At 54.9% G+C, this 20459-nt stretch overlaps 12 non-coding genes across 12 annotated transcripts; all 12 read right to left on the bottom strand.

The window, feature by feature from the left end:
• Positions 1 to 699: 699 nt before the first annotated feature.
• LOC130707783 (small nucleolar RNA SNORD116) lies at positions 700 to 791 on the bottom strand. Its single transcript, XR_009007813.1, has one exon. It is a non-coding gene; the product is annotated as a small nucleolar RNA SNORD116 (small nucleolar RNA).
• Positions 792 to 3201: 2410 nt separating this feature from the next.
• Positions 3202 to 3293, bottom strand: LOC130707913 (small nucleolar RNA SNORD116). Its single transcript, XR_009007942.1, has one exon. It is a non-coding gene; the product is annotated as a small nucleolar RNA SNORD116 (small nucleolar RNA).
• A 388-nt stretch (positions 3294 to 3681) lies between these two features.
• On the bottom strand, positions 3682 to 3774 carry LOC130707978 (small nucleolar RNA SNORD116). The gene has a single exon (XR_009008007.1). It is a non-coding gene; the product is annotated as a small nucleolar RNA SNORD116 (small nucleolar RNA).
• Positions 3775 to 6223: 2449 nt separating this feature from the next.
• LOC130707782 (small nucleolar RNA SNORD116) lies at positions 6224 to 6315 on the bottom strand. The gene has a single exon (XR_009007812.1). It is a non-coding gene; the product is annotated as a small nucleolar RNA SNORD116 (small nucleolar RNA).
• A 2410-nt stretch (positions 6316 to 8725) lies between these two features.
• Positions 8726 to 8817, bottom strand: LOC130707912 (small nucleolar RNA SNORD116). Its single transcript, XR_009007941.1, has one exon. It is a non-coding gene; the product is annotated as a small nucleolar RNA SNORD116 (small nucleolar RNA).
• A 388-nt stretch (positions 8818 to 9205) lies between these two features.
• LOC130707977 (small nucleolar RNA SNORD116) lies at positions 9206 to 9298 on the bottom strand. The gene has a single exon (XR_009008006.1). It is a non-coding gene; the product is annotated as a small nucleolar RNA SNORD116 (small nucleolar RNA).
• Positions 9299 to 11747: 2449 nt separating this feature from the next.
• LOC130707781 (small nucleolar RNA SNORD116) lies at positions 11748 to 11839 on the bottom strand. The gene has a single exon (XR_009007811.1). It is a non-coding gene; the product is annotated as a small nucleolar RNA SNORD116 (small nucleolar RNA).
• A 2410-nt stretch (positions 11840 to 14249) lies between these two features.
• LOC130707911 (small nucleolar RNA SNORD116) lies at positions 14250 to 14341 on the bottom strand. Its single transcript, XR_009007940.1, has one exon. It is a non-coding gene; the product is annotated as a small nucleolar RNA SNORD116 (small nucleolar RNA).
• A 388-nt stretch (positions 14342 to 14729) lies between these two features.
• Positions 14730 to 14822, bottom strand: LOC130707976 (small nucleolar RNA SNORD116). The gene has a single exon (XR_009008005.1). It is a non-coding gene; the product is annotated as a small nucleolar RNA SNORD116 (small nucleolar RNA).
• A 2449-nt stretch (positions 14823 to 17271) lies between these two features.
• On the bottom strand, positions 17272 to 17363 carry LOC130707780 (small nucleolar RNA SNORD116). Its single transcript, XR_009007810.1, has one exon. It is a non-coding gene; the product is annotated as a small nucleolar RNA SNORD116 (small nucleolar RNA).
• A 2410-nt stretch (positions 17364 to 19773) lies between these two features.
• On the bottom strand, positions 19774 to 19865 carry LOC130707910 (small nucleolar RNA SNORD116). Its single transcript, XR_009007939.1, has one exon. It is a non-coding gene; the product is annotated as a small nucleolar RNA SNORD116 (small nucleolar RNA).
• A 388-nt stretch (positions 19866 to 20253) lies between these two features.
• Positions 20254 to 20346, bottom strand: LOC114237570 (small nucleolar RNA SNORD116). Its single transcript, XR_003623103.2, has one exon. It is a non-coding gene; the product is annotated as a small nucleolar RNA SNORD116 (small nucleolar RNA).
• Between the last annotated feature and the right edge of the window lie 113 nt (positions 20347 to 20459).

Genomic DNA, 20459 nt, shown 5'->3' with positions numbered 1-20459 from the left:
CCCACCAGTAAACCTGTGGGGTTAGCCAGCCATCTCACGTGTCTCTTTCACCCGCCTTGCCTTACTCTCTCTCTACCGGGATCCCAACGTGTCACGGCAAGATGCCAGAGCCACCCCTCACCAAAGAAGCTTGCCGTGACCAAGTCTGACTAAGGCATTTTTCAGCCCCTTCACACAGCACGCACAAGCAGGACACAACCCGAGGAGGAGCCATCAGATTGGCCAAACTCCCAGGAACAGTGACCCATTTGATTTCTCCCCTCATCAGGAGAAACCTAAACTGCATCTGGTCTCCCACGCAGAACATGACAAAGAAGCCTGCCCTAGGCCTGGAATCCTCTTCTGACCCTGAGCCTACAAACGTCAGTTTCTTTGAGGCCACAAGGCAATGACCAGCAGGTGGGGGCAGCCTGTAGAACCCAAGTGCAGGCGGCAGAACCAGCAATGGCTCACGCTTCCTCTCCTACCTGCATGCTGAACCGTGGCAGGGGACAGCAGTCCTGGCTAGATCAAGGAACCCAGAGACGGCACGCTGTTCCAAGCCTTCCCACCTGCATTGGCATCCCAGGCTCCTTTCCCAATGGCTCTTCTCCCCATGAGATGACCACAACCCTCAACTTGAACAACGTGGCTGTGGACACCCACGACCACAAATGCAACGTGAACCTCTCCCTACTTTCCTTTTGGGAGCCACGTGCTGGACCTCAGTTCCAACGAGGAGACGGTAGGGATTTCTCACTCATTTTGTTCAGATTTCCAAGGAATGCATTTGTGGGAGTCATCATCGATCCAAGCACATGCTCGAACGGTGGACATGCAAAGTTGCAGATTCCACCACGGGACGGCCAGCGAGCTGAATCATATCAGCCTACAGAAGTGGCCAGAGCCGAGCCATGGGTCAGGAAATGCAGCCAGTTCTCAGGGCATCAAAGCTCGTGTTCCCCGAGAAAAGACCAGAAGGTGAGGGTGTAGCCCCGGTGCACACGTTCCTGTCGCCAAACCTTTAGGTTTAGCAAAGAAGTGTCGCTTACCGCAACAAGGGTTAAAGCAGGATCCTCATGGAATGCACGCCAACACCCCTCCGAGACTCCTTCGCCTGGCCTCGCCTTGCCACACCGTCCTCACTTCAACGGGTATCAGGGATTATACGGATGGCCCCAGGCTGCTGCTGGCATTCCTTTCCTGGCATTCCACCTGGCTCGGGGTGAGAGAACACACACATGCTTGAGGAGGGTGCACGTGCGCACCGAGGGAAAGGGCGATACCACCCAGCGATGTGTGTTCTATCTCTCCTCAACATTTCATTTGCTGTCCATCTTGCCTGTGTGTCCACAGCCAAACGTGAAAGCATTGTGTCACAGGCGCCTTCAGAGCGTGCGGCCATCAGGACAAAGAGTGCCGCTGACCAAGAACCCCCTGTTCTCGGACCATGAAATTCCTCTCCTGAGCCATCTGCCCTCCATCACAGCAAAAGGATGTCTTCCTGTTCCCCTGAGACACCCTCAGGACAACAGGGCCCCCTCAGCCTAAGAGCAAGTGCCCTCTATGGGAACAAACACGCCTTTGGCACTTATGATTAAACACAGTGGACACGCTCTCAAGGGGAGAGATCTTCCATAAGGGAAGGGCCATTGGCCGAATATGATGTCCTCCATCAAAAGCGGCGCGTAGGGACCCATGAAAAAGGGCACCTGAGGAACCCCTGGACTGATCAAGGGAGACTCACCAGCAGGTATACTTCCTCATCTCCTGCCAAGTCAGAGGAACTTCCCTAGGACCGCAACCAAAGCTAATGGCAAGGGAGCCATTCCAATGCCCAAAGTGGCGGGCCAAACCCTTGCAGCAACTGGGTAACTTACCGTAGCACCTTGCGCATTTGCATTCTTCCCTTCAAGGACAAGACCTTGGAGAAACCATGAGACCCAGGTCCTCCAGAACCAACGTGTCACCCACAGCCGTGCAATGAGAGAACGCATCCAACATCCTGCACCCTTGAACCGGCGTGACTTCTCTGGCTTGAAGCCATGCACGCTGGAGATCACAGGCTCACAGCAGCAGAAGGTGGCAGGACAAAATGACCCCGGCAGCACACATTCACTCCAGCCCTTAAACCTGTAGCGTTTCCTTGGCAGCCAACTCCCTTCTTTCTGCATGGTTGGGCCCAAAGACCTCCGGGAAGAGCGCCAAACCTCAGGGAATGCTATGCCGACCTGGTATAGCAATGACGCTGGGCTGTCCTAAGGAACACCTTAACATCCTCAACATAGGGGCAATGAGGCCACACAGGGACAAAACATCCCAACGGCTCCAAATCGGTCCCAGTGAGAAGACACCATCCTGTGCCGTGAAGGCACCATTCGCTGGAACAAGGATCCGCCGTGAAGCACATTGAGAAAGGAGAGGAAAAGGTTGGCATGGTCCACGAATGTGCACCTGTATTCCTTCCCTACACGGGACTCCAAATGCTCCTGAAGATATCCCAAAAGAGTTCCGGGAACCCTATGTCCACCGACCATCTATCCACCCAACAGTAAGCCTGTGGGCTTAGCCAACACTCTCACGTGTATTTCCCGCTCGCCTTGCCTTCCTCTCTCCACCAGGATCCAAACGAATCCACCCCTCACCTAAGTAGCTTGATATCCCCTGGATTTGCCTAAGGCATTTTCCAACCTCTCCACACACAACACACAAGCAGGACACAACCCAAGGAGGCGCCATCAGCGTCGCCCAAATCCCGGGGACAGTGGCCCATTTCATTTCCCCCGACCATCAGGGCAAACCTAAACTATATCCCACCTCCCAAGCTGAACAGGACATAGAGGCCTGGCCTGGTCAGGACTCCTTCTCTGACCCTGAGGGCAGAGACTTCTGTTTCCTTGCGGGAACAAGGCAACGGCCTGAGCTTGAGGGTGGCCTGTAGATCTCAATGGCAAGCCAGAGGAGTACCAGTGGCTCACGCTTCCTTTCGCACCCGCACGCTGACCGCAGCAGGGGATAGCAGTTCTGGCTAGACTCAGGTGCCCAGAGACGTCAAGTTGTCCTTAGCCCTCCCATGTAGATGGACATCCCAGGCTCCTTTCCACATGGCTCTTTCTGCACGAGAAGCCCGCCACCCTCAACTTGAACAATGTTGCTGCGCACACCCACAGTAGCAAATGCAACATGGACCTCTCCCTAATTTTCCTTTGGGAGCCACGTGCTGGATCTCAGTTAGGATGAGAAGACGGTAGGTATTGCTCATTCATTTTGTTTAGATTTCCAAGGAATGCATTTATGGGAGTCATCACTGATCCACGCTCCTGCTCAAAGGCTGGACATGCAAAGTCGCGGACTGTCAGCAAGCTCAATCCTCTCAGCAGTAGGGAGCGGCCAGACTCGAGCCACGGGGCAGGAAGTGCACCCAAGTCTCAGGGCATCGGAGCTCGGGTGCCCCAGGAAGAGCACAGAATGTGACGGTGTAGTCTCGCGGCACAAGTCTCCATGGCCAAACATCTATGTTTCTTCAAATAAGTTCCGTTTACCCCCACAAGGTTTCTACCAGGAAACTTGTCGAGCTAGAGGCGATGCCCTTCGATCACACAGAAATCTATTGGCATTGGAGATATTCCAATGCCCAAACTGGCAGGGTAAACCCTTGCAGCAACTGGGTTACTTGCCCTGGCGCCTTGTATTTTCGCCCCCGGGCCCGTCAGTGACATGACCGCGGAGAAACCTGAGACCCATTCATTTGTTCAGAGTTCCAAGCAGTGCATTTATGGGAGTCATCATCAATCCACCTGCTCAAAGGCTGCACGTTCAAAGTCGCAGGCTCCACCACGGGGCAGCCACCGATCTCAAGCATGTCAGCAGTCAGGAGCGGCCAGAGCCGACCCACGGGGCTGCAAATGGATCTAAGGATCATGGCATCATATCTGGGGTGCCCCTGGAAGAGCCAAGAAGCTGAGGGTGTAGTCTCAGTGCACAAGTCCCCGTGGCCAAACATCTAGGTTTCTGCAAAGAAGTTCCACTCACCACCACAAGGTTCCTACGAGGATCGTCAAGGACTTCACGCCAAAACCACTCTGACACTCTTTCGCCTCGCCTTGCCTCACCTTGCCACACTGTCCTCACCTCGCCAGGTGTCACGGACTATACAGAGGGCCACATGCTGCTGCAGGTGTTTGTTCCCTGGCACTCCACCACCTGCCTCAGGGTGACAGAACACAGGGATGTTTGAGAAAAGTGAAGGGGCGCACAGAGGCAAAGGGTGATACCGCCCAGCGATGTGCACTATATCTCCCCTCAACATTTAATTTGCAGCCCATCATGTCTGTGTGTCCACAGCCAAACGTGAATGCATCGTGGCACAGATGCCTTCAGAGCACACGGGCATCAGCACAAAGAGCAGGGCCGTCCATCAACCCCCTGGTATGGGCCTTGAACTTCCCCGCCTGAGCCACCTCCCCGCCGACACAGCATAGGGATGTCATCCTGAACCGCTGAGACACCCTCAGGGGAACTGGGATTACTCAGCGGAAGAGCCACTGCCCTCTGGACCACCAAACCAATCCTGGTGCATAGGCTTCCACACAATGGACTCACCCTCAAGGGGAAATGTGATCCCTGAGATCTTCCACAAGGGAACGGCCCTTGGCCAAATGGGACGACCTCCAACAAAAGCAGCTTGTAGGGACCGGTGACAAAACGCACCAGAGGAACTCCTGGACTGAACAATGGAGATTCACCTGCAGCCATACTTCCTGGCCTGCTGCCAAGACTGGCAACCTACCCTTGGCCCACACACAAAGCTAATGGCATGGGAATCATTCTGACGCCCAATGTGGCGGGGCAAACCCTTGCAGCAATTGTGTAACTTGCAGTGGTGTCTGGTACTTTCACACTCTTGGCCCATCAGTGACGTGACATTGGGGAAACCCTGAGGCCCAGGTCCTCTACAAGCCACTTGTTACCCACAGCCATGCAACGACAGAAGCCAGACAACAGCCTAGACACTTGAACCGGTATGACTTGTCTGGCCTGTGGCCAGGCTCGCCGGATACCACAGTCTCGGTGTACCAGCGGTGGCAGGAAAAATGACACCCACACCACACATCCTCTCCTGCCCTTAAACCTGTAGCCTTTCCTTGGCAGCCGACTCCCTTGTTTCTGCATGGTTGCGCCCAATGACCGCCGGGTACAGCTCCAATCCTCAGGGAACGCTATGAGGGCCGGGTATAGAAACGATGCTTGGCTGTCCTCAGGAACACCTTCACATCTTCAACACAGGGGGAACGTGGCCAGACAGGGACAAAACACCCCAAGGCCTCCAAATCGGCCCCCATGAGAAGACACCATACTGTGCCATGAAGGCAACCATTCGCTGGCACAAGGACCCGCCATGAAGCAAATCGACCAAGGAGAGGAAAGAGGCGGGACAGTCCACAACTGTGCTCCCGTATTCCCTCCCTACACGTGCCTCCAGATGCTCCTGAGGGAATCCCAAATGTGTTCTGGGAACCCCATGGCCACCGTCGATGTATCCACCCACCAGTAAACCTGTGGGCTTAGCCAGCCATCTCACGTGTCTCTTTCACTCGCCTTGCCTTACTCTCTCTCTCTACCGGGATCCCAACGTGTCACGGCAAGATGCCAGAGCCACCCCTCACCAAAGAAGCTTGCCGTGACCAAGTCTGACTAAGGCATTTTTCAGCCCCTTCACACAGCACGCACAAGCAGGACACAACCCGAGGAGGAGCCATCAGATTGGCCAAACTCCCAGGAACAGTGACCCATTTGATTTCTCCCCTCATCAGGAGAAACCTAAACTGCATCTGGTCTCCCACGCAGAACATGACAAAGAAGCCTGCCCTAGGCCTGGAATCCTCTTCTGACCCTGAGCCTACAAACGTCAGTTTCTTTGAGGCCACAAGGCAATGACCAGCAGGTGGGGGCAGCCTGTAGAACCCAAGTGCAGGCGGCAGAACCAGCAATGGCTCACGCTTCCTCTCCTACCTGCATGCTGAACCGTGGCAGGGGACAGCAGTCCTGGCTAGATCAAGGAACCCCGAGACGGCACGCTGTCCCAAGCCTTCCCACCTGCATTGGCATCCCAGGCTCCTTTCCCAATGGCTCTTCTCCCCATGAGATGACCACAACCCTCAACTTGAACAACGTGGCTGTGGACACCCACGGCCGCAAATGCAACGTGAACCTCTCCCTACTTTCCTTTTGGGAGCCACGTGCTGGACCTCAGTTCCAACGAGGAGACGGTAGGGATTTCTCACTCATTTTGTTCAGATTTCCAAGGAATGCATTTGTGGGAGTCATCATCGATCCAAGCACATGCTCGAACGGTGGACATGCAAAGTTGCAGATTCCATCACGGGACGGCCAGCGAGCTGAATCATATCAGCGTACAGAAGTGGCCAGAGCCGAGCCATGGGTCAGGAAATGCAGCCAGTTCTCAGGGCATCAAAGCTCGTGTTCCCCGAGAAAAGACCAGAAGGTGAGGGTGTAGCCCCGGTGCACACGTTCCTGTCGCCAAACCTTTAGGTTTAGCAAAGAAGTGTCGCTTACCGCAACAAGGGTTAAAGCAGGATCCTCATGGAATGCACGCCAACACCCCTCCGAGACTCCTTCGCCTGGCCTCGCCTTGCCACACCGTCCTCACTTCAACGGGTATCAGGGATTATACGGATGGCCCCAGGCTGCTGCTGGCATTCCTTCCCTGGCATTCCACCTGGCTCGGGGTGAGAGAACACACACATGCTTGAGGAGGGTGCACGTGCGCACCGAGGGAAAGGGCGATACCACCCAGCGATGTGTGTTCTATCTCTCCTCAACATTTCATTTGCTGTCCATCTTGCCTGTGTGTCCACAGCCAAACGTGAAAGCATTGTGTCACAGGCGCCTTCAGAGCGTGCGGCCATCAGGACAAAGAGTGCCGCTGACCAAGAACCCCCTGTTCTCGGACCATGAAATTCCTCTCCTGAGCCATCTGCCCTCCATCACAGCAAAAGGATGTCTTCCTGTTCCCCTGAGACACCCTCAGGACAACAGGGCCCCCTCAGCCTAAGAGCAAGTGCCCTCTATGGGAACAAACACGCCTTTGGCACTTATGATTAAACACAGTGGACACGCTCTCAAGGGGAGAGATCTTCCATAAGGGAAGGGCCCTTGGCCGAATATGATGTCCTCCATCAAAAGCGGCGCATAGGGACCCATGAAAAAGGGCACCTGAGGAACCCCCGGACTGATCAAGGGAGACTCACCAGCAGGTATACTTCCTCATCTCCTGCCAAGTCAGAGGAACTTCCCTAGGACCGCAACCAAAGCTAATGGCAAGGGAGCCATTCCAATGCCCAAAGTGGCGGGCCAAACCCTTGCAGCAACTGGGTAACTTACCGTAGCACCTTGCACATTTGCATTCTTCCCTTCAAGGACAAGACCTTGGAGAAACCATGAGACCCAGGTCCTCCAGAACCAACGTGTCACCCACAGCCGTGCAATGAGAGAACGCATCCAACATCCTGCACCCTTGAACCGGCGTGACTTCTCTGGCTTGAAGCCATGCACGCTGGAGATCACAGGCTCACAGCAGCAGAAGGTGGCAGGACAAAATGACCCCGGCAGCACACATTCACTCCAGCCCTTAAACCTGTAGCGTTTCCTTGGCAGCCAACTCCCTTCTTTCTGCATGGTTGGGCCCAAAGACCTCCGGGAAGAGCGCCAAACCTCAGGGAATGCTATGCCGACCTGGTATAGCAATGACGCTGGGCTGTCCTAAGGAACACCTTAACATCCTCAACATAGGGGCAATGAGGCCACACAGGGACAAAACATCCCAACGGCTCCAAATCGGTCCCAGTGAGAAGACACCATCCTGTGCCGTGAAGGCACCATTCGCTGGAACAAGGATCCGCCGTGAAGCACATTGAGAAAGGAGAGGAAAAGGTTGGCATGGTCCACGAATGTGCACCTGTATTCCTTCCCTACACGGGACTCCAAATGCTCCTGAAGATATCCCAAAAGAGTTCCGGGAACCCTATGTCCACCGACCATCTATCCACCCAACAGTAAGCCTGTGGGCTTAGCCAACACTCTCACGTGTATTTCCCGCTCGCCTTGCCTTCCTCTCTCCACCAGGATCCAAACGAATCCACCCCTCACCTAAGTAGCTTGATATCCCCTGGATTTGCCTAAGGCATTTTCCAACCTCTCCACACACAACACACAAGCAGGACACAACCCAAGGAGGCGCCATCAGCGTCGCCCAAATCCCGGGGACAGTGGCCCATTTCATTTCCCCTGACCATCAGGGCAAACCTAAACTATATCCCACCTCCCAAGCTGAACAGGACATAGAGGCCTGGCCTGGCCAGGACTCCTTCTCTGACCCTGAGGGCAGAGACTTCTGTTTCCTTGCGGGAACAAGGCAACGGCCTGAGCTTGAGGGTGGCCTGTAGATCTCAATGGCAAGCCAGAGGAGTACCAGTGGCTCACGCTTCCTTTCGCACCCGCACGCTGACCGCGGCAGGGGATAGCAGTTCTGGCTAGACTCAGGTGCCCAGAGACGTCAAGTTGTCCTTAGCCCTCCCATGTAGATGGACATCCCAGGCTCCTTTCCACATGGCTCTTTCTGCACGAGAAGCCCGCCACCCTCAACTTGAACAATGTTGCTGCGCACGCCCACAGTAGCAAATGCAACATGGACCTCTCCCTAATTTTCCTTTGGGAGCCACGTGCTGGATCTCAGTTAGGATGAGAAGACGGTAGGTATTGCTCATTCATTTTGTTTAGATTTCCAAGGAATGCATTTATGGGAGTCATCACTGATCCACGCTCCTGCTCAAAGGCTGGACATGCAAAGTCGCGGACTGTCAGCAAGCTCAATCCTCTCAGCAGTAGGGAGCGGCCAGACTCGAGCCACGGGGCAGGAAGTGCACCCAAGTCTCAGGGCATCGGAGCTCGGGTGCCCCAGGAAGAGCACAGAATGTGACGGTGTAGTCTCGCGGCACAAGTCTCCGTGGCCAAACATCTATGTTTCTTCAAAGAAGTTCCGTTTACCCCCACAAGGTTTCTACCAGGAACCTTGTCGAGCCAGAGGCGATGCCCTTCGATCACACAGAAATCTATTGGCATTGGAGATATTCCAATGCCCAAACTGGCAGGGCAAACCCTTGCAGCAACTGGGTTACTTGCCCTGGCGCCTTGTATTTTCGCCCCCGGGCCCGTCAGTGACATGACCGCGGAGAAACCTGAGACCCATTCATTTGTTCAGAGTTCCAAGCAGTGCATTTATGGGAGTCATCATCAATCCACCTGCTCAAAGGCTGCACGTTCAAAGTCGCAGGCTCCACCGCGGGGCAGCCACCGATCTCAAGCATGTCAGCAGTCAGGAGCGGCCAGAGCCGACCCACGGGGCTGCAAATGGATCTAAGGATCATGGCATCATATCTGGGGTGCCCCTGGAAGAGCCAAGAAGGTGAGGGTGTAGTCTCAGTGCACAAGTCCCCGTGGCCAAACATCTAGGTTTCTGCAAAGAAATTCCGCTCACCACCACAAGGTTCCTACTAGGATACTAAAGGACTTCACGCCAAAACCACTCTGACACTCTTTCGCCTCGCCTTGCCTCACCTTGCCACACTGTCCTCACCTCGCCAGGTGTCACGGACTATACAGAGGGCCACATGCTGCTGCAGGTGTTTGTTCCCTGGCACTCCACCACCTGCCTCAGGGTGACAGAACACAGGGATGTTTGAGAAAAGTGAAGGGGCGCACAGAGGCAAAGGGTGATACCGCCCAGCGATGTGCACTATATCTCCCCTCAACATTTAATTTGCAGCCCATCATGTCTGTGTGTCCACAGCCAAACGTGAATGCATCGTGGCACAGATGCCTTCAGAGCACACGGGCATCAGCACAAAGAGCAGGGCCGTCCATCAACCCCCTGGTATGGGCCTTGAACTTCCCCACCTGAGCCACCTCCCCGCCGACACAGCATAGGGATGTCATCCTGAACCGCTGAGACACCCTCAGGGGAACTGGGATTACTCAGCGGAAGAGCCACTGCCCTCTGGACCACCAAACCAATCCTGGTGCATACGCTTCCACACAATGGACTCACCCTCAAGGGGAAATGTGATCCCTGAGATCTTCCACAAGGGAACGGCCCTTGGCCAAATGGGACGACCTCCAACAAAAGCAGCTTGTAGGGACCGGTGACAAAACGCACCAGAGGAACTCCTGGACTGAACAATGGAGATTCACCTGCAGCCATACTTCCTGGCCTGCTGCCAAGACTGGCAACCTACCCTTGGCCCACACACAAAGCTAATGGCATGGGAATCATTCTGACGCCCAATGTGGCGGGGCAAACCCTTGCAGCAATTGTGTAACTTGCAGTGGTGTCTGGTACTTTCACACTCTTGGCCCATCAGTGACGTGACATTGGGGAAACCCTGAGGCCCAGGTCCTCTACAAGCCACTTGTTACCCACAGCCATGCAACGACAGAAGCCAGACAACAGCCTAGACACTTGAACCGGTATGACTTGTCTGGCCTGTGGCCAGGCTCGCCGGATACCACAGTCTCGGTGTACCAGCGGTGGCAGGAAAAATGACACCCACACCACACATCCTCTCCTGCCCTTAAACCTGTAGCCTTTCCTTGGCAGCCGACTCCCTTGTTTCTGCATGGTTGCGCCCAATGACCGCCGGGTACAGCTCCAATCCTCAGGGAACGCTATGAGGGCCGGGTATAGAAACGATGCTTGGCTGTCCTCAGGAACACCTTCACATCTTCAACACAGGGGGAACGTGGCCAGACAGGGACAAAACACCCCAAGGCCTCCAAATCGGCCCCCATGAGAAGACACCATACTGTGCCATGAAGGCAACCATTCGCTGGCACAAGGACCCGCCATGAAGCAAATCGACCAAGGAGAGGAAAGAGGCGGGACAGTCCACAACTGTGCTCCCGTATTCCCTCCCTACACGTGCCTCCAGATGCTCCTGAGGGAATCCCAAATGTGTTCTGGGAACCCCATGGCCACCGTCGATGTATCCACCCACCAGTAAACCTGTGGGCTTAGCCAGCCATCTCACGTGTCTCTTTCACTCGCCTTGCCTTACTCTCTCTCTCTACCGGGATCCCAACGTGTCACGGCAAGATGCCAGAGCCACCCCTCACCAAAGAAGCTTGCCGTGACCAAGTCTGACTAAGGCATTTTTCAGCCCCTTCACACAGCACGCACAAGCAGGACACAACCCGAGGAGGAGCCATCAGATTGGCCAAACTCCCAGGAACAGTGACCCATTTGATTTCTCCCCTCATCAGGAGAAACCTAAACTGCATCTGGTCTCCCACGCAGAACATGACAAAGAAGCCTGCCCTAGGCCTGGAATCCTCTTCTGACCCTGAGCCTACAAACGTCAGTTTCTTTGAGGCCACAAGGCAATGACCAGCAGGTGGGGGCAGCCTGTAGAACCCAAGTGCAGGCGGCAGAACCAGCAATGGCTCACGCTTCCTCTCCTACCTGCATGCTGAACCGTGGCAGGGGACAGCAGTCCTGGCTAGATCAAGGAACCCCGAGACGGCACGCTGTCCCAAGCCTTCCCACCTGCATTGGCATCCCAGGCTCCTTTCCCAATGGCTCTTCTCCCCATGAGATGACCACAACCCTCAACTTGAACAACGTGGCTGTGGACACCCACGGCCGCAAATGCAACGTGAACCTCTCCCTACTTTCCTTTTGGGAGCCACGTGCTGGACCTCAGTTCCAACGAGGAGACGGTAGGGATTTCTCACTCATTTTGTTCAGATTTCCAAGGAATGCATTTGTGGGAGTCATCATCGATCCAAGCACATGCTCGAACGGTGGACATGCAAAGTTGCAGATTCCATCACGGGACGGCCAGCGAGCTGAATCATATCAGCGTACAGAAGTGGCCAGAGCCGAGCCATGGGTCAGGAAATGCAGCCAGTTCTCAGGGCATCAAAGCTCGTGTTCCCCGAGAAAAGACCAGAAGGTGAGGGTGTAGCCCCGGTGCACACGTTCCTGTCGCCAAACCTTTAGGTTTAGCAAAGAAGTGTCGCTTACCGCAACAAGGGTTAAAGCAGGATCCTCATGGAATGCACGCCAACACCCCTCCGAGACTCCTTCGCCTGGCCTCGCCTTGCCACACCGTCCTCACTTCAACGGGTATCAGGGATTATACGGATGGCCCCAGGCTGCTGCTGGCATTCCTTCCCTGGCATTCCACCTGGCTCGGGGTGAGAGAACACACACATGCTTGAGGAGGGTGCACGTGCGCACCGAGGGAAAGGGCGATACCACCCAGCGATGTGTGTTCTATCTCTCCTCAACATTTCATTTGCTGTCCATCTTGCCTGTGTGTCCACAGCCAAACGTGAAAGCATTGTGTCACAGGCGCCTTCAGAGCGTGCGGCCATCAGGACAAAGAGTGCCGCTGACCAAGAACCCCCTGTTCTCGGACCATGAAATTCCTCTCCTGAGCCATCTGCCCTCCATCACAGCAAAAGGATGTCTTCCTGTTCCCCTGAGACACCCTCAGGACAACAGGGCCCCCTCAGCCTAAGAGCAAGTGCCCTCTATGGGAACAAACACGCCTTTGGCACTTATGATTAAACACAGTGGACACGCTCTCAAGGGGAGAGATCTTCCATAAGGGAAGGGCCCTTGGCCGAATATGATGTCCTCCATCAAAAGCGGCGCATAGGGACCCATGAAAAAGGGCACCTGAGGAACCCCCGGACTGATCAAGGGAGACTCACCAGCAGGTATACTTCCTCATCTCCTGCCAAGTCAGAGGAACTTCCCTAGGACCGCAACCAAAGCTAATGGCAAGGGAGCCATTCCAATGCCCAAAGTGGCGGGCCAAACCCTTGCAGCAACTGGGTAACTTACCGTAGCACCTTGCACATTTGCATTCTTCCCTTCAAGGACAAGACCTTGGAGAAACCATGAGACCCAGGTCCTCCAGAACCAACGTGTCACCCACAGCCGTGCAATGAGAGAACGCATCCAACATCCTGCACCCTTGAACCGGCGTGACTTCTCTGGCTTGAAGCCATGCACGCTGGAGATCACAGGCTCACAGCAGCAGAAGGTGGCAGGACAAAATGACCCCGGCAGCACACATTCACTCCAGCCCTTAAACCTGTAGCGTTTCCTTGGCAGCCAACTCCCTTCTTTCTGCATGGTTGGGCCCAAAGACCTCCGGGAAGAGCGCCAAACCTCAGGGAATGCTATGCCGACCTGGTATAGCAATGACGCTGGGCTGTCCTAAGGAACACCTTAACATCCTCAACATAGGGGCAATGAGGCCACACAGGGACAAAACATCCCAACGGCTCCAAATCGGTCCCAGTGAGAAGACACCATCCTGTGCCGTGAAGGCACCATTCGCTGGAACAAGGATCCGCCGTGAAGCACATTGAGAAAGGAGAGGAAAAGGTTGGCATGGTCCACGAATGTGCACCTGTATTCCTTCCCTACACGGGACTCCAAATGCTCCTGAAGATATCCCAAAAGAGTTCCGGGAACCCTATGTCCACCGACCATCTATCCACCCAACAGTAAGCCTGTGGGCTTAGCCAACACTCTCACGTGTATTTCCCGCTCGCCTTGCCTTCCTCTCTCCACCAGGATCCAAACGAATCCACCCCTCACCTAAGTAGCTTGATATCCCCTGGATTTGCCTAAGGCATTTTCCAACCTCTCCACACACAACACACAAGCAGGACACAACCCAAGGAGGCGCCATCAGCGTCGCCCAAATCCCGGGGACAGTGGCCCATTTCATTTCCCCCGACCATCAGGGCAAACCTAAACTATATCCCACCTCCCAAGCTGAACAGGACATAGAGGCCTGGCCTGGCCAGGACTCCTTCTCTGACCCTGAGGGCAGAGACTTCTGTTTCCTTGCGGGAACAAGGCAACGGCCTGAGCTTGAGGGTGGCCTGTAGATCTCAATGGCAAGCCAGAGGAGTACCAGTGGCTCACGCTTCCTTTCGCACCCGCACGCTGACCGCGGCAGGGGATAGCAGTTCTGGCTAGACTCAGGTGCCCAGAGACGTCAAGTTGTCCTTAGCCCTCCCATGTAGATGGACATCCCAGGCTCCTTTCCACATGGCTCTTTCTGCACGAGAAGCCCGCCACCCTCAACTTGAACAATGTTGCTGCGCACGCCCACAGTAGCAAATGCAACATGGACCTCTCCCTAATTTTCCTTTGGGAGCCACGTGCTGGATCTCAGTTAGGATGAGAAGACGGTAGGTATTGCTCATTCATTTTGTTTAGATTTCCAAGGAATGCATTTATGGGAGTCATCACTGATCCACGCTCCTGCTCAAAGGCTGGACATGCAAAGTCGCGGACTGTCAGCAAGCTCAATCCTCTCAGCAGTAGGGAGCGGCCAGACTCGAGCCACGGGGCAGGAAGTGCACCCAAGTCTCAGGGCATCGGAGCTCGGGTGCCCCAGGAAGAGCACAGAATGTGACGGTGTAGTCTCGCGGCACAAGTCTCCGTGGCCAAACATCTATGTTTCTTCAAAGAAGTTCCGTTTACCCCCACAAGGTTTCTACCAGGAACCTTGTCGAGCCAGAGGCGATGCCCTTCGATCACACAGAAATCTATTGGCATTGGAGATATTCCAATGCCCAAACTGGCAGGGCAAACCCTTGCAGCAACTGGGTTACTTGCCCTGGCGCCTTGTATTTTCGCCCCCGGGCCCGTCAGTGACATGACCGCGGAGAAACCTGAGACCCATTCATTTGTTCAGAGTTCCAAGCAGTGCATTTATGGGAGTCATCATCAATCCACCTGCTCAAAGGCTGCACGTTCAAAGTCGCAGGCTCCACCGCGGGGCAGCCACCGATCTCAAGCATGTCAGCAGTCAGGAGCGGCCAGAGCCGACCCACGGGGCTGCAAATGGATCTAAGGATCATGGCATCATATCTGGGGTGCCCCTGGAAGAGCCAAGAAGGTGAGGGTGTAGTCTCAGTGCACAAGTCCCCGTGGCCAAACATCTAGGTTTCTGCAAAGAAATTCCGCTCACCACCACAAGGTTCCTACTAGGATACTAAAGGACTTCACGCCAAAACCACTCTGACACTCTTTCGCCTCGCCTTGCCTCACCTTGCCACACTGTCCTCACCTCGCCAGGTGTCACGGACTATACAGAGGGCCACATGCTGCTGCAGGTGTTTGTTCCCTGGCACTCCACCACCTGCCTCAGGGTGACAGAACACAGGGATGTTTGAGAAAAGTGAAGGGGCGCACAGAGGCAAAGGGTGATACCGCCCAGCGATGTGCACTATATCTCCCCTCAACATTTAATTTGCAGCCCATCATGTCTGTGTGTCCACAGCCAAACGTGAATGCATCGTGGCACAGATGCCTTCAGAGCACACGGGCATCAGCACAAAGAGCAGGGCCGTCCATCAACCCCCTGGTATGGGCCTTGAACTTCCCCGCCTGAGCCACCTCCCCGCCGACACAGCATAGGGATGTCATCCTGAACCGCTGAGACACCCTCAGGGGAACTGGGATTACTCAGCGGAAGAGCCACTGCCCTCTGGACCACCAAACCAATCCTGGTGCATACGCTTCCACACAATGGACTCACCCTCAAGGGGAAATGTGATCCCTGAGATCTTCCACAAGGGAACGGCCCTTGGCCAAATGGGACGACCTCCAACAAAAGCAGCTTGTAGGGACCGGTGACAAAACGCACCAGAGGAACTCCTGGACTGAACAATGGAGATTCACCTGCAGCCATACTTCCTGGCCTGCTGCCAAGACTGGCAACCTACCCTTGGCCCACACACAAAGCTAATGGCATGGGAATCATTCTGACGCCCAATGTGGCGGGGCAAACCCTTGCAGCAATTGTGTAACTTGCAGTGGTGTCTGGTACTTTCACACTCTTGGCCCATCAGTGACGTGACATTGGGGAAACCCTGAGGCCCAGGTCCTCTACAAGCCACTTGTTACCCACAGCCATGCAACGACAGAAGCCAGACAACAGCCTAGACACTTGAACCGGTATGACTTGTCTGGCCTGTGGCCAGGCTCGCCGGATACCACAGTCTCGGTGTACCAGCGGTGGCAGGAAAAATGACACCCACACCACACATCCTCTCCTGCCCTTAAACCTGTAGCCTTTCCTTGGCAGCCGACTCCCTTGTTTCTGCATGGTTGCGCCCAATGACCGCCGGGTACAGCTCCAATCCTCAGGGAACGCTATGAGGGCCGGGTATAGAAACGATGCTTGGCTGTCCTCAGGAACACCTTCACATCTTCAACACAGGGGGAACGTGGCCAGACAGGGACAAAACACCCCAAGGCCTCCAAATCGGCCCCCATGAGAAGACACCATACTGTGCCATGAAGGCAACCATTCGCTGGCACAAGGACCCGCCATGAAGCAAATCGACCAAGGAGAGGAAAGAGGCGGGACAGTCCACAACTGTGCTCCCGTATTCCCTCCCTACACGTGCCTCCAGATGCTCCTGAGGGAATCCCAAATGTGTTCTGGGAACCCCATGGCCACCGTCGATGTATCCACCCACCAGTAAACCTGTGGGCTTAGCCAGCCATCTCACGTGTCTCTTTCACTCGCCTTGCCTTACTCTCTCTCTCTACCGGGATCCCAACGTGTCACGGCAAGATGCCAGAGCCACCCCTCACCAAAGAAGCTTGCCGTGACCAAGTCTGACTAAGGCATTTTTCAGCCCCTTCACACAGCACGCACAAGCAGGACACAACCCGAGGAGGAGCCATCAGATTGGCCAAACTCCCAGGAACAGTGACCCATTTGATTTCTCCCCTCATCAGGAGAAACCTAAACTGCATCTGGTCTCCCACGCAGAACATGACAAAGAAGCCTGCCCTAGGCCTGGAATCCTCTTCTGACCCTGAGCCTACAAACGTCAGTTTCTTTGAGGCCACAAGGCAATGACCAGCAGGTGGGGGCAGCCTGTAGAACCCAAGTGCAGGCGGCAGAACCAGCAATGGCTCACGCTTCCTCTCCTACCTGCATGCTGAACCGTGGCAGGGGACAGCAGTCCTGGCTAGATCAAGGAACCCCGAGACGGCACGCTGTCCCAAGCCTTCCCACCTGCATTGGCATCCCAGGCTCCTTTCCCAATGGCTCTTCTCCCCATGAGATGACCACAACCCTCAACTTGAACAACGTGGCTGTGGACACCCACGGCCGCAAATGCAACGTGAACCTCTCCCTACTTTCCTTTTGGGAGCCACGTGCTGGACCTCAGTTCCAACGAGGAGACGGTAGGGATTTCTCACTCATTTTGTTCAGATTTCCAAGGAATGCATTTGTGGGAGTCATCATCGATCCAAGCACATGCTCGAACGGTGGACATGCAAAGTTGCAGATTCCATCACGGGACGGCCAGCGAGCTGAATCATATCAGCGTACAGAAGTGGCCAGAGCCGAGCCATGGGTCAGGAAATGCAGCCAGTTCTCAGGGCATCAAAGCTCGTGTTCCCCGAGAAAAGACCAGAAGGTGAGGGTGTAGCCCCGGTGCACACGTTCCTGTCGCCAAACCTTTAGGTTTAGCAAAGAAGTGTCGCTTACCGCAACAAGGGTTAAAGCAGGATCCTCATGGAATGCACGCCAACACCCCTCCGAGACTCCTTCGCCTGGCCTCGCCTTGCCACACCGTCCTCACTTCAACGGGTATCAGGGATTATACGGATGGCCCCAGGCTGCTGCTGGCATTCCTTCCCTGGCATTCCACCTGGCTCGGGGTGAGAGAACACACACATGCTTGAGGAGGGTGCACGTGCGCACCGAGGGAAAGGGCGATACCACCCAGCGATGTGTGTTCTATCTCTCCTCAACATTTCATTTGCTGTCCATCTTGCCTGTGTGTCCACAGCCAAACGTGAAAGCATTGTGTCACAGGTGCCTTCAGAGCGTGCGGCCATCAGGACAAAGAGTGCCGCTGACCAAGAACCCCCTGTTCTCGGACCATGAAATTCCTCTCCTGAGCCATCTGCCCTCCATCACAGCAAAAGGATGTCTTCCTGTTCCCCTGAGACACCCTCAGGACAACAGGGCCCCCTCAGCCTAAGAGCAAGTGCCCTCTATGGGAACAAACACGCCTTTGGCACTTATGATTAAACACAGTGGACACGCTCTCAAGGGGAGAGATCTTCCATAAGGGAAGGGCCCTTGGCCGAATATGATGTCCTCCATCAAAAGCGGCGCATAGGGACCCATGAAAAAGGGCACCTGAGGAACCCCCGGACTGATCAAGGGAGACTCACCAGCAGGTATACTTCCTCATCTCCTGCCAAGTCAGAGGAACTTCCCTAGGACCGCAACCAAAGCTAATGGCAAGGGAGCCATTCCAATGCCCAAAGTGGCGGGCCAAACCCTTGCAGCAACTGGGTAACTTACCGTAGCACCTTGCACATTTGCATTCTTCCCTTCAAGGACAAGACCTTGGAGAAACCATGAGACCCAGGTCCTCCAGAACCAACGTGTCACCCACAGCCGTGCAATGAGAGAACGCATCCAACATCCTGCACCCTTGAACCGGCGTGACTTCTCTGGCTTGAAGCCATGCACGCTGGAGATCACAGGCTCACAGCAGCAGAAGGTGGCAGGACAAAATGACCCCGGCAGCACACATTCACTCCAGCCCTTAAACCTGTAGCGTTTCCTTGGCAGCCAACTCCCTTCTTTCTGCATGGTTGGGCCCAAAGACCTCCGGGAAGAGCGCCAAACCTCAGGGAATGCTATGCCGACCTGGTATAGCAATGACGCTGGGCTGTCCTAAGGAACACCTTAACATCCTCAACATAGGGGCAATGAGGCCACACAGGGACAAAACATCCCAACGGCTCCAAATCGGTCCCAGTGAGAAGACACCATCCTGTGCCGTGAAGGCACCATTCGCTGGAACAAGGATCCGCCGTGAAGCACATTGAGAAAGGAGAGGAAAAGGTTGGCATGGTCCACGAATGTGCACCTGTATTCCTTCCCTACACGGGACTCCAAATGCTCCTGAAGATATCCCAAAAGAGTTCCGGGAACCCTATGTCCACCGACCATCTATCCACCCAACAGTAAGCCTGTGGGCTTAGCCAACACTCTCACGTGTATTTCCCGCTCGCCTTGCCTTCCTCTCTCCACCAGGATCCAAACGAATCCACCCCTCACCTAAGTAGCTTGATATCCCCTGGATTTGCCTAAGGCATTTTCCAACCTCTCCACACACAACACACAAGCAGGACACAACCCAAGGAGGCGCCATCAGCGTCGCCCAAATCCCGGGGACAGTGGCCCATTTCATTTCCCCCGACCATCAGGGCAAACCTAAACTATATCCCACCTCCCAAGCTGAACAGGACATAGAGGCCTGGCCTGGCCAGGACTCCTTCTCTGACCCTGAGGGCAGAGACTTCTGTTTCCTTGCGGGAACAAGGCAACGGCCTGAGCTTGAGGGTGGCCTGTAGATCTCAATGGCAAGCCAGAGGAGTACCAGTGGCTCACGCTTCCTTTCGCACCCGCACACTGACCGCGGCAGGGGATAGCAGTTCTGGCTAGACTCAGGTGCCCAGAGACGTCAAGTTGTCCTTAGCCCTCCCATGTAGATGGACATCCCAGGCTCCTTTCCACATGGCTCCTTCTGCACGAGAAGCCCGCCACCCTCAACTTGAACAATGTTGCTGCGCACGCCCACAGTAGCAAATGCAACATGGACCTCTCCCTAATTTTCCTTTGGGAGCCACGTGCTGGATCTCAGTTAGGATGAGAAGACGGTAGGTATTGCTCATTCATTTTGTTTAGATTTCCAAGGAATGCATTTATGGGAGTCATCACTGATCCACGCTCCTGCTCAAAGGCTGGACATGCAAAGTCGCGGACTGTCAGCAAGCTCAATCCTCTCAGCAGTAGGGAGCGGCCAGACTCGAGCCACGGGGCAGGAAGTGCACCCAAGTCTCAGGGCATCGGAGCTCGGGTGCCCCAGGAAGAGCACAGAATGTGACGGTGTAGTCTCGTGGCACAAGTCTCCGTGGCCAAACATCTATGTTTCTTCAAAGAAGTTCCGTTTACCCCCACAAGGTTTCTACCAGGAACCTTGTCGAGCCAGAGGCGATGCCCTTCGATCACACAGAAATCTATTGGCATTGGAGATATTCCAATGCCCAAACTGGCAGGGCAAACCCTTGCAGCAACTGGGTTACTTGCCCTGGCGCCTTGTATTTTCGCCCCCGGGCCCGTCAGTGACATGACCGCGGAGAAACCTGAGACCCATTCATTTGTTCAGAGTTCCAAGCAGTGCATTTATGGGAGTCATCATCAATCCACCTGCTCAAAGGCTGCACGTTCAAAGTCGCAGGCTCCACCGCGGGGCAGCCACCGATCTCAAGCATGTCAGCAGTCAGGAGCGGCCAGAGCCGACCCACGGGGCTGCAAATG

The sequence above is a fragment of the Balaenoptera acutorostrata genome, chromosome 3, assembly GCF_949987535.1.
Source record: "Balaenoptera acutorostrata chromosome 3, mBalAcu1.1, whole genome shotgun sequence".
In the NCBI taxonomy this organism is placed as follows: Eukaryota; Metazoa; Chordata; class Mammalia; order Artiodactyla; family Balaenopteridae; genus Balaenoptera; species Balaenoptera acutorostrata.
Note: the sequence above shows the minus strand (reverse complement) of the source record. Positions and strands in the feature narration are given on the sequence as shown.